This window comes from Pogona vitticeps, chromosome 4 (genome assembly GCF_051106095.1).
Source record: "Pogona vitticeps strain Pit_001003342236 chromosome 4, PviZW2.1, whole genome shotgun sequence".
Classification (NCBI taxonomy): Eukaryota; Metazoa; Chordata; class Lepidosauria; order Squamata; family Agamidae; genus Pogona; species Pogona vitticeps.
The window spans coordinates 214,650,868-214,662,873 of record NC_135786.1 but is presented as its reverse complement, the minus strand read 5'-3'; the positions used below and the strand labels follow the sequence as shown (position 1 = coordinate 214,662,873).

Sequence of the window (12,006 nt, the reverse complement as noted above, 5' to 3'; positions counted from 1 at the left end):
AGCCTTTAAGTTGTATTACTGCTCTATTGAGCATCAACTATACCATCAATATGCCTATCCATTAGTTGACACCCAGAAAGAGATGCTGGATGACCTCCATGTATGCCATTGTTTTTTGAAATCAGGGAATTGAAAGATCTTGGGTGGCTGGTGACATGATAGCTTGTGGCTTCCCTTTATTGAGCACATCTATCTTTTGTTCATTTTTTTCTATTCGCCTTCTGCCTTCCCTTTTTCTCAGATGACTCTTGCCTTTTCCAGTGAGTCTTGTTTTCTCAAGATATGCTTAGAACATGGTAGCCTCAATTTAGTAATTGCTGCTTCTAGAGACACTTTGGACTGAATTTGATCTAGTTCCTGCATATTTGTCTTTTTGGTAATCCATATTCTAAGATTCTTTAAAAATGATTCCGGATGTTTTTCGTTCAGTCTAAGCAGACTGGTGTGGGTGCAAATGGTGGTTCAAGTCCTACGGCACCCAGCCATTTAGGCTTTGCAAGGTTAGCTTTAGCACTTTTAATTTAGACTTGGACATCAATTGGCAGCCAGGACTACTGCTATGGAAATGGAAGGCTCTGTTCTAAATACTTAGCACTCAGAAGCACAGGGGCAGCTGGATTCTGGACTAGCTGAGCTTGCCAAGATGTCTTCAAAGGCAAGACCACATGAGAAGAATGTTCTCCCTTATTATAACGTAGACAATTCTTTCCCAAAATGCTCCTCAGCTGAACCTTTCTTTGTTGAAGCTTGAATTAATCCAGTAGCTGACATCCCTCTAGCATCAATGCAGTAATGGATCTTTTGCATGTAGATGCCTGCTTCTTAGATTTATGAGCTGTTTCTTTTCCCTCTTTACAATGGATGAAAAGCAAAGGTAATATAGCAGCATTATCTCTCTCTTGACATTACACCCTGTAGCTTCCTATCAAAAAGCAATATTGGATCTAAGAAATGGCTTGTCGAGGATTATGAAAATTAGCACGTCTTTGAAATGTCAGAACTCTAGTATTATGAGAACATACAAAGGAGATACGTAACTGTCAAGGCTTTGCCTTCTTTTGCATATATCTTCTTGAGATACAAGCACATTCCAAATATCTATGATAATGTTTAATGTAATCTTTAAAATGGAAAACATTAAATTTGCCCATGAAACTTAGTATCTGGTGGTAAATAAGTACAGGTAACTACTCTTGTTCAGATATGATCTATAAAGTAAAACACATTATAACTTTGTTTGGTGGCGAATCATATCCAGCTAACGAAGGAAAATTAGAAATGTTGTGCATCCCAATTTTTAATTTATTTATTTAAGACCCATTTAAATCAATTAGACATAAGCAGGTTATAATCACTATATGTTCCAAAGATTTTATTGGATCTACTTTAAGTATGATTCAGTGATGGGTGTGTAAATAACATATTGTTAATTCTTCATTGGTAGAAGAATGTTGGGTGCAAGGGAAATATCTCCCATTCTTTTCTTGAATCTTTTTATTGTGCTTAAACTGTGAAAAGCAACAAAACAAGAAGAGACCAAAATCCCAAGAAAATTATCCCAAAGAGAAAGAAAGAATGAAAGAAAGAACAAAAACAAAAAGGAGGGAGACTACAGTAGTAATGAAATCTGCAAAAAAGTGAGGGGATTGGGAAGGAAAAAGGAAAGAAAATCCAGGCATAGCAGCTACGGAGAGGCCCTTTCTCGTGCACTTATGATGCATCCCTGTGATTGCAATGTGACTGAGAGGAGGGCCTCCTCTGATCATCTTTAAGTGCTGAAAAGGCTCATGTAAGGAGATACGATCCTTCAGGTAGCCTGCATCCCAGCTGTATAAGAATGCGTGGATAATGACCACCACTTTGAGTTGGGCCCAGAACTGGACTGGTAGCTAGTGCAGTTGTTGTAGCAGGGCTGTTAAAGTGATCCCTATAACTGACCCCAGTCATTACTCTAGCAGCTGCATTTTGAACCAGCATATGTTTTTGAACTGTCTTCAAAAGCAGCCCTACACAGAGTGTGTTGCAGTAATCCAAATGGGATATAACTAAGGCATGTGTCATTGTGGCAAAATCAGACATCTCAAGGATCTTTCTTCTCCCGTTTTTCCTAGGGGCAGGTCCATATATTGTGGGGCAAAGAAGTCTTTAAGAAAATAAAATCGTGGAAAGGGTTAAAAAGTACAGAAAGCAAAAAGGTGTAACACTGTTTTCTCTAGCCATCTGTCTAATTTTCTAAAAGCACAACACAACAGTTTAGGGTAAATGTATGGTCTCAAACAGAGATGGGCACGAACCTCCGTTTGGAGTTTTGGGCCAGTTTATCAGCACTGGTACGAGGGGGAGCCAGCTGAGGGTGAGGGAACACGACGAACTGGCATGAACCTCCAAATCGAGGTTTTGCAAGCATTATGCCACTTCATGCCCATCTCTAGTCTAAAATCCATTGGGAATAAATGTCTAAATCAAGTTCAGCTGCTACTGGTTTACTCTGAAAAAACGCCAACACAAAGCTAGATTTAAAGAGAAATTTCAATACTATGTTCTTCCAGTTGTTCTCCGAAGAAACATCTCCACTGTATATATTCATGGCTGGAAATCTCTAGTGAGTTAGCTATATAGTGCATTGCTATTTCTATTGTATGAGGGTCGGTAGAGGGAGATTTCACTCTGAAATTAGGCAGTTAGGACTCAGTAACTGTTAGGTGCTCACTGGAAGGACAGATCCTGAAGCTGAGGCTCCAGTACTTTGGCCATCTCATGAGAAGAGAAGACTCCCTGGAAAAGACCCTGATGTTGGGAAAGTGTGAAGGCAAGAGGAGAAGGGGACAACAGAGGTTGAGATGGCTGGACAGTGTCAGCGAAGCAACCAACATGAATTTGACCCAACTCTGGGAGGCAGTGGAGGACAGGAGGGCCTGGCGTGCTCTGGTCCATGGGGTCACGAAGAGTTGGACATGATTTAACGACTAAACAACAACAGCAACTGTTCGGTAGATACCCAGTGTGGTGTGGTGGACAGAATGACAAGTTAGAACTCAGGAGCTCTGGGTTCGAATCCCCACTCTGCCATGGAAGCTCACTGGGGAAGTGGAACTGGTAAAACCACTCCTTAAATATTTCACTTACCTTCAAAGCTCTGTTAAGGTTGCTATCAGTCAGTTCCAACAACAACAGCTGTTGGGTTTTGATATCCTTACTTCTTCCAACAGATCCGTTAGGATTTTTATTGAGGTGTTCCATGCAGCAGCCTACGAGAGCATTGCAGGGTCCTATCTCTTCTTTCCAAAGATGTCATGAAATGCATCCACAGCACCTGATGAGAGAAGATCATTTAAAAGGCAAAATATTTCCCACCTCCTTATCTATCATAGCTGGGAATTGCACTGAAAAACCTAGTGTTATCATTAGGTCAAATTCAAAGGAAGCAAAATATTTAACAGAAAAAAGTGAGGTCCTGAAGAAATAACTCCTGCATGTTGAAACATATACATGTCACACCCCAGTTGTCTTTCATATTTAAGAATAAAGCAGCCTGTCCTGCAGCCATTATTATACAACCTACACTTTATTTTCAAAATGCAAGAACTTTGGCAGAAAGAACAAAAAAACCCAAAACAATACCACCCTGATGAAAAGCATTTATGTCATGGTTTAAATTAAGACCTTTGTAATGCATGAATGACATCAGCAGGAAGCTGAGCTTAATGAAAGTAAGACCCTGTTTTCTACAACCAGATATAGGCAAACACTCCCTGTGCAATGGACTCAACGGAAGGGAAAAGTGAACCCAAAGGAGAAGTAATGATGAAAAAGAATCTCATGAGGTATTAGTAAAAATTGTTTTGAAGGAGTGTGTGTGTGTGTGTGTGTGTGTGTGTGTGTGTGTGTGTGTGTGTGTGTGTGTGTGTGTGTGTGTGTGTGTGTTAGAAAGAAAGAGAGATGTTTCACTTTCTCTTAGTTTTTTATTTGTCCAGCCTTCAGTTCACTCCATTTCATTTCCTCATCAATGTGTGATTGTTTCATTGTAGATATCCATGGGGATTTTTGTTGGAATTTCTCTTAATATATGCATTATTTAGTGTAACTATGCCAAGTATGCAGTTTTGCATAAGGACATGCATTTTGCAAGCAATTTCCATTTCATAATCAACATATATTACTTTCTCTAATATAATATAACCCAATAGTTTCACCTCATATGGATTGTATGTATTTTCAGTTTGAAAACAGAAGTGCATCATGAAATCAGAAAAAATGCAAATAAAAAAAGAAGTATGGATTCACATTTTGATTTGGGAAAAGGATAGCTCAGTGGTTTAGGTCTCTGACTGAGGAATTAGAAGTTGGGAGATCAATACCCCACTGTGCCTCCTTGACAAGGGGCTGTCCTCGATGATCCATAAGGTTCCTTCCAGCTCCGCAGATCTAGAATTATAATATTATTATTAAATGCAGAACTCATGAATTTGCATCAGCTGCTGAAGTGAAATGGAATTCTTTCCCATATGTAGAAACCGATAAGGCAAACCCCCACGAAGTTCTATTTTGCCACCTCTTTTTGGCAAGGAAATTACCTTGGTTTTTTTTTTTAAGACTATAGCAGCAGAAGGAAAACCTAGGTTGGATTCTGCCAGGCTGGGAATGCATTAAGCATGCCCCTAGAAATAGACAGTATATCTGTCACCCACTGACCACCCTTGCGGACTACAAAAAGACTCATCGCCAGAAGAATATCTGGCACCCTACCTGTAGCAATAGCACAGAGCAGCAACGTATAGAATAGCTGCCATCTGCATCAGAAGAGGCACTACCCACATTAGTTAAATCAGAGATTTTCAAAGAAAGGAAGTTAACAGTTAACATTGTGAAACTCAGCACGGTTTATCAAGTATCCATGGATTTATGTTTACAGTTGAATGTGGAGTTAGGTCTCCAACATTTTTCAGATTCTACACTATCAGGTTTTTCTTTTAAGATACGTAAGTTATAGGCACTACGAAAATCTTCCTGACGGAGTTTCAGTCAGGTGAAACATTCACAGAATTAGTTCTATTGATACGAATGTGAGACAAGGCCCTAAACATTTGCCCTGTGAGTCCACTGAAGTATCACAACACTATATGTGTGTTGTGATCTCTGTTTGTGCTAACGAACTGAATATTTTTTGGGTGGCTGTGCAGTTTCTCATACTGATTTTAAAAATAAACAAGCTTTTGAATTGCCTTGAACAGTTTGCAGGAAGTGGCACAAAAATGAAAAAACAACACACACTTTCGATTCTCTTTCTAAGATCCCTATCGATCTCTGTTCAATTTTCCATTTACAGTATTTTGGCAGGATTTTTTCCTTAGGTCAAAAAACCTCTCTCTCTCTCTCTCTCTCTCTCTCACACACACACACACACACACACACACACACACATTCAACAACATTTTCCATGTCAATCTTGAGAATGTGAGAAACTTGCACAAAATGAAGTAATGACAAATTAATGTATTTTTATTTTAACCCTTCGATATATCCCACAGGCTATTTTTTGTAGAGTCTGAATGGGCTCCTGTTCAATATCAAGGGGGGAAATGGCGTGCATTTCACTTTTTTCAGTCTTGTTTTCATGAAACATGGAACAGCTCTGCCTACAGGACTTTGCCAAAGCAGAGGTTACACATCATTGGAATGCAGTTGTTTATACTTCCACATGACTATAACAGGAATCTAGAGAATGCATGGTTTCATTAATCATGCCCAATCAAAACTGACTTGTTACATTTTAACTGCATAATTATTCCAGCTACAGTATTATTCTGTTTTGATCCATTTGCAATATATAACTCCCCCACCCCTGCCTCCAGTCTGTCTCTTTATATTTGCTTGCACTGTCAGTAAAAACAAGATCCTGGAGGATGCCTAGGGACCCACACGAATGGAGTTAGAGCTGGCCATAGATTGGGAGTGCTGTGGCAATGTTTTGTATGTTGTTGGTGTGGGAATGCAGGTGGACATTGGAGGCATGCCCTCCTCATCCTGAGTGAACGGTCTTCCTCTGAATGTGGAAGATGCAGTGTGTGGAGTCCTTGCAGGCAAAGTCCCTGATTGGTGAGCTTTTGGCATCCCTCCCTTGGACATGGTGGGAATATCTGCTGGTTACCCACCCTTTTGTAAGCTGTGGTTTCTCCCAGACCTTGAAAAAGCTGAGGTTTTGGACTGCACCTCCCAGATCCCTCCACCCCTACTAGAAGCGGTCATTACATTAGGTAGCAGGTGACAGGGTAAAACCAAAAAGCCTGGAACACTGCTCCCTGTCAAACCAGAGAGACTTTAGGGGTTGGCGTCCAAAAAATTAATCTTTCCAAACTCTTGAGTGTAGGATACAGTAGTTTTCCATACACCCAGAATAGTTTGTGTACAGTATAGGATTGCTCTGCTCATCAATAAATTATAATGTTGGGCTTTTGATTTCTTATTTATTTATTATATTTCCTTTGCTATGACAATATCTAAAATACACTTTCCTTGGTATAAATCATCCTCCAGCCTAACATGTTTTAGGCAATGGCCCAAGTACCTGTTCCTAAAAATGCCTTCAGTGTTTGATATAATTTTAGCCCTCCATTCACCCTGGTGTTGCAAATACCTGGCCAATGTTGCTCCTGTAAGTATCCCCTGTGTTATTTAACTGCTCTCATCCATGAAATGGATGTCTATGTAAGTATTTGGAAGATGGACCCAAATGAAAACAAACAAACAAACAAACACAAAACCCACAATTCTGGAAGCAGCATCTCAAGACAAAGATGACTGAAAAATGCTAACCCAACTGCTTTATCTGGAACAGAAAGAGAAGAGTGCTAAATCTCAAAGGACAAGAATAGTTGATGCTTTTTCTGACCGTCTTTCGAAGGTAATAAAAACAGGACCTGTTGCATATCAAAATAACTCTAGACAGACTGCCTTGAGTCTCAGGTGACTCATTCTCCCCACTCCAGTGAGGAAATGTTTTATTTGTATCATGATTATCTGGAAATGAATTTCCACATATGAAACGGTCCAACAAAAACTAAACATGTAAGGCCAAAACTCAATGTGATGGACAGCTCTGTTGTTTTTCATCCTGTCAGAGTTAGGGAAAATTGCAGTATTTATAAGAGGCTGAAATGAGGACAGGAGCACTGGCAGAAGTGAGGAGCTGCTTAACTCTTTCTCTGTTTTCTCATTGCTCCTCCCAGCTCTCATACCCACAGGAGAATGGAATCAAACCCTTTTCACTGTGGGGAGGAAATAGCTTGGAAAACATAGTTTTTAATTGGTGAAGGTTTTGATTGGTGAATGGTGAAAACCTAGATGGCATTTTAAAAAGCAGAGACACCACCTTGCCAACAAAGATCCACATAGTCAAAGCTATGGTTTTTCCAGTAGCGATTTATGGAAGTGAGAGCTGGACCATGAAGAAGGCTGACCGCTGAAGAATGGATGCTTTTGAATTGTAGTGCTGGAGGAGGCTCTTGAGAGTCCCCTAGAATGCAAAGAGACCAAACCTATCCATTTTGAAGGAAATCAACCCTGAGTACTCACTGGAAGGACAGATCCTGAAGCTGAGGCTCCAATACTTTGGCCATCTCATGAGAAGAGAAGACTCCCTGGAAAAGACCCTGATGTTGGGAAAGTGTGAAGGCAAGAGGAGAAGGGGACGACAGAGGACGAGATGGTGGGACAGTGTCACCGACGATACCAGCATGAATTTGACCAAAGTCTGGGAGGCAGTGGAAGACAGGAGGGCCTGGTGTGCTCTGGTCCATGGGGTCACAAAGAGTTGGACATGACTTAATGACTAAACACCACCAACAACAAATTGGTGAATAGCAAGAAGGAGAAGAAGGCAAATATTCACTCTACCAGTCCTCCCTTCCTCGCTTAATCCTTTGCAAACTACCTGCCCCTGCCGTGTGCTCTTTGGCCCTTATTTATAATGAAACATTGAGGGCCCCCAATATTTATAAAGGGTAATTCACTCCAGCTTTCATTCATGTTAGTATTAACCTTGAAATATATAAAAGGATCGTTTGTTGTGGGTTATTTGGGCTCTTTGGCCGTGTTCTGAAGGTTGTTCTTCCTAATGTTTCACCAGTCTCTGTGGCCGGCATCTTTAGAGCACTCTGTATAAAAGGGTTGTTTTTTTAACCCAAACTCTAAGAACTAGTTTGGTAATCAAGTGCTTTATTTCATCTATGTACATTTGCATACATACAGATAAAATTATCTTTTAAAGGAAAGTGTAAGTATCAAGGCACCATCTTGGAAGAGGAATTCCTTAAGAACAAGGGAAAAGGCATAATCCTGCTAACAAGGCTCCGTCTGCCACATAGAGGCAACAAAAACAGTGAAATTCTGAAACAAGCAGAAATACTTTATTTTCTGCTGCCAGTTGTACCTCACATAAAGTTGTTGCTTTATTGGATCATGAGGTATTGCGTGTTTTTAATGTCCTGTGAGCCATATTCACTTCACATTTAGGCTTGAGGGCAAAGAGAGCCTTTTAGGAAATCTGATTATAGCATCGGGGGCATTTAAGGACAGGGGTGTAGCTAGGAAAGGAAGAGCAGACCTTCTCCAATAGAACAACTTCCTCCATCTTTTAAAAGCTGCTGCCTTGTTTCTAAAAGGCCTGATTGCAGAATGAAGAGCTAATCCTCCCTTTCCTGATCCTGAGGCCTCTGCTGTGAAATAATGTCCCTGGCTTTTCAGGCTTTTCAAAGAGCTCCATTGATGCCAATGGAGGCCTTTAAAAAGGTGCTATGTTGGAGAGGACGTCAGGGAGGTACCCTGGATTGGGGGCTGGGTGTGTGCAATCTAAGTTGTTCCAGGAGCCACAAGTCCTTGTACAACTGTGAGTAACTATAAGGGGTCCAGGAGCCAATTTCCATTCCCTGGGGGAAATGAAAAAGGGGCCTGCAGGAAGTCTACTTCTTATTTTCTATAAATTCTTTTCAAAATAACTTTTCCAAGGTGCTTAGAAAGAGAATTACCACTCCTAGAGCAGTAAACCCCTTTTTCATAAAAACAAAAAAATGAAAATGGCAGAAGGGCCTCAGGAGCTGCAAAACCTACGCCCCAACTGTCCAATGATCCTCAGTCCTGATGTTGCAGAGTTCTCTGATGTTTTAAGCAGGCAGAAGCATGCTCTCCAAAGAGAGGGAAAAAAGGAGCCATCCTGGAACAGACTGAGGAGAAGATTCAGGGTGCAGGGATGTACACTATTCCTAAGGATGGGTTGTTTATATCTCTCTCTAGGTGAAAGTAACGGAAGCACAAAAAGAAAAAGGAGGAACAAAAAGCAAAGCAAAGAAACATCCCCTGACCAAAAGGAAAGAAGAAAAAGAAATGATGACAACAACAAAATTTTCTCCATCTTCTGGTCTGAACCCAGCAAGACCCTGAAAGTTGTCATATATTTATCACACACCAGACCATTTCACCAGTTATTGTCTAACTGACTAAACACAGCAATCTTGGTGTTAAAAAAGAGAAGAGAGGTAGTGCCCAAGATAATTGACCATGTTTTCGTAAATTCCACTGAGTTCAAAGGGTGCTACTCTCAAGAACATTGAACCTCAGACCACAATCCAAGATACACTTACCTAGCAGTAAGTTCCATTTAACACTATGGGACTTATGTCTGGGTAGACATGCACGCATAATAAACACACAGTGAGTCATTTCCTTTATTGAACACAGTGTACATTAATCAGTAAAGGAAAATGTCTGTTAGAAGTGTAAAACCTGGATTAAGTGCTAGAAAGGTATGCAAAAAGAAAGTGTCTAAGAAAAAAGACAGGGAGGAGGCAGCAGTAGACCTGACAGTGTGGTTACCTGGATATTGTGACATTTGATCAAAGTTGATCGCAGGTAAAAAGGTGAGAATGGAAGTGTAGGGCAAGGTTTCATGCACCGGTAATACATATTTGACAGAAAAGTCCACCAGGTTGTGTAGCCTTCAGCTACCTTGAGACATATTGCTTTGAACTCACAGCTCTCAATGTATCTGTTCCTACCTGCAATCATAGTAGATCATAGAAAAAAAATCACCAGGTAGAAGGCATGTAGCAAATAGAAAGAGACTTCTGTTATGTTTAAGTAGGGGGTAGGGGTGACTATGTGGTAGAGCAAATGCTTTGCAATTATCTTCATTTAAAAGGATTAATTAGTAGATGATGGAGAAAGGCCGGAGGCCCTAGCAGCTGCTACCGGTCAGAGCAGACAATATTGGAATGGTGGACAAACAAGTTTGGCTTGCTGTAAGCCTATATATATGTGTTAAGAGTTTCAGAAGGTTACTTTTTTGGATTGTGAAAGCAAAACAAATAGCGCAGGGACGAAACGATTTTCTAAAAACATTATTTTAAAAGAATACCTAGACCTGCTTTTACAGAAATATACTGTAAGATTTCTGTGTTAAATGTATTAATTTCTTTTAGATTTCATTTTTAAACCCTTTTAATCTGTTTTCTGTCATTTGTAAATTAATGTAATTTGCTTTGGAACTTGATGGACTAGAAAGTAATACACAAATGCAGTAACAAACAAACTAGGCAAACAAACATGCTCCTATCCAGGTGATCCAGATTTCATTTGATCATTGTCTGCCTCTCACTATTCCTTCCATTCTAGAACAGAGTTACCTTAAAAAATATTTGCTTCACCAAACCCAGAGCTCACGCAAGTATCCCAACACACCCTTTTCCTCGCTGCCACCAGTTGATCTCTTTATCAACCTATATTTCCTATGAAAGACTGAGGTCCATTCAGTACTGAACTTTTAAACAGAAACAGGTTTATTGGTTACAAGTTGTTTTAGGAATAGTTCTTAAGCACATTCTTAACATTACACAAAGCTTCAGTATTTTACTTTAACCTCTTCTATCTTAATTAATACAGGTCACACTCTGACTAATCACTCCCTAAACACTGTCCCTGCCTCAGACCCCCAAACTCTTTTCTCTTCTCTTTCTCTGACTGAACCGACTGTAGACTCAGACTCACCCCTCCTTTCTAGTTTCTCTGGCTCCACCTCCCAACAGCTCTGATTGGTACATGCCAATAATCTTCTACCTGAGCCAAAGCAGGGTGACCCAGTGGCAGTTTGTGGCAGTTTGTTTCTTGGCTGAACAGATATTTGGTGCTTCAAAGCCCACATCTTCCAGTGGGTGGCCACTCAGAGACAGTGGCCTGGCTTCATTGCACCACCTCCTCCAGGCATTACATCTAAGTGGGCACCCACTAGAGGAGACAAGGCTTTGAAGCACTAAACACTTGTTTGTCTAATAAATGAACCAGCACAAACTTCCAAACTGGCAGTTTGTGTCCATCTCTACATACAATCATAACAAAGCAGCACCACAGAACCACATGGTTTGCTAACTAGATGTTATCTATGTAACACAGTACCATCTTTGGGCATGGTAACCACAGCATACTTTTGCTCGTACGGTAGATTATGGAGGTCATGAGATCATGTAGTGTTCATACACTAGGAGATGTGTATGGACAGTCTTTCATTATGTTTCTGCTTAGTCTAGCAGTCATGGTCATAATTCCAATTTGCACAGAATTTTGTGCACATGTATGCCATTCATATTACTGTCTGGGCATATGGTGTACAAGGGTAATTACACCAGAGGTATTCATGTGATGCAGCCCAAATTTCCATTTTAATGGGATTGTCAAGTACATGAATAGGTTATAATGGAGTGATGGAAAAGATTAGACCAGGTTAGAATATTAGACCAGGTGCTGGCTGACCTGGTGTCTAGTCTTCACAAAGTCAGGATGCAACATGGGCATGTAATTGTCTATTCGTTTCACCTATTGCTCAAAGGTGTTGTGGAGGTACAGGTTCATCACATGTACATCGTGCTAAATTCTTTAATGGAAGTGCAGATATAAATGTGACCAATAAATTACATGTTTTGGATCTGAGCAAGACTTTTGCTCCCTTGCACAACAGCCAGC

General features: G+C 40.4%; 1 long non-coding RNA gene across 1 annotated transcript; it reads left to right on the top strand.

Annotated features, from left to right (window-relative positions):
- Positions 1-3,741: 3,741 nt before the first annotated feature.
- Positions 3,742-9,318, top strand: LOC144589294 (uncharacterized). The gene is made up of 2 exons (XR_013545341.1): positions 3,742-3,824; positions 9,289-9,318. It is a non-coding gene; the product is annotated as an uncharacterized LOC144589294 (long non-coding RNA).
- The last annotated feature ends 2,688 nt before the right edge of the window (positions 9,319-12,006 follow it).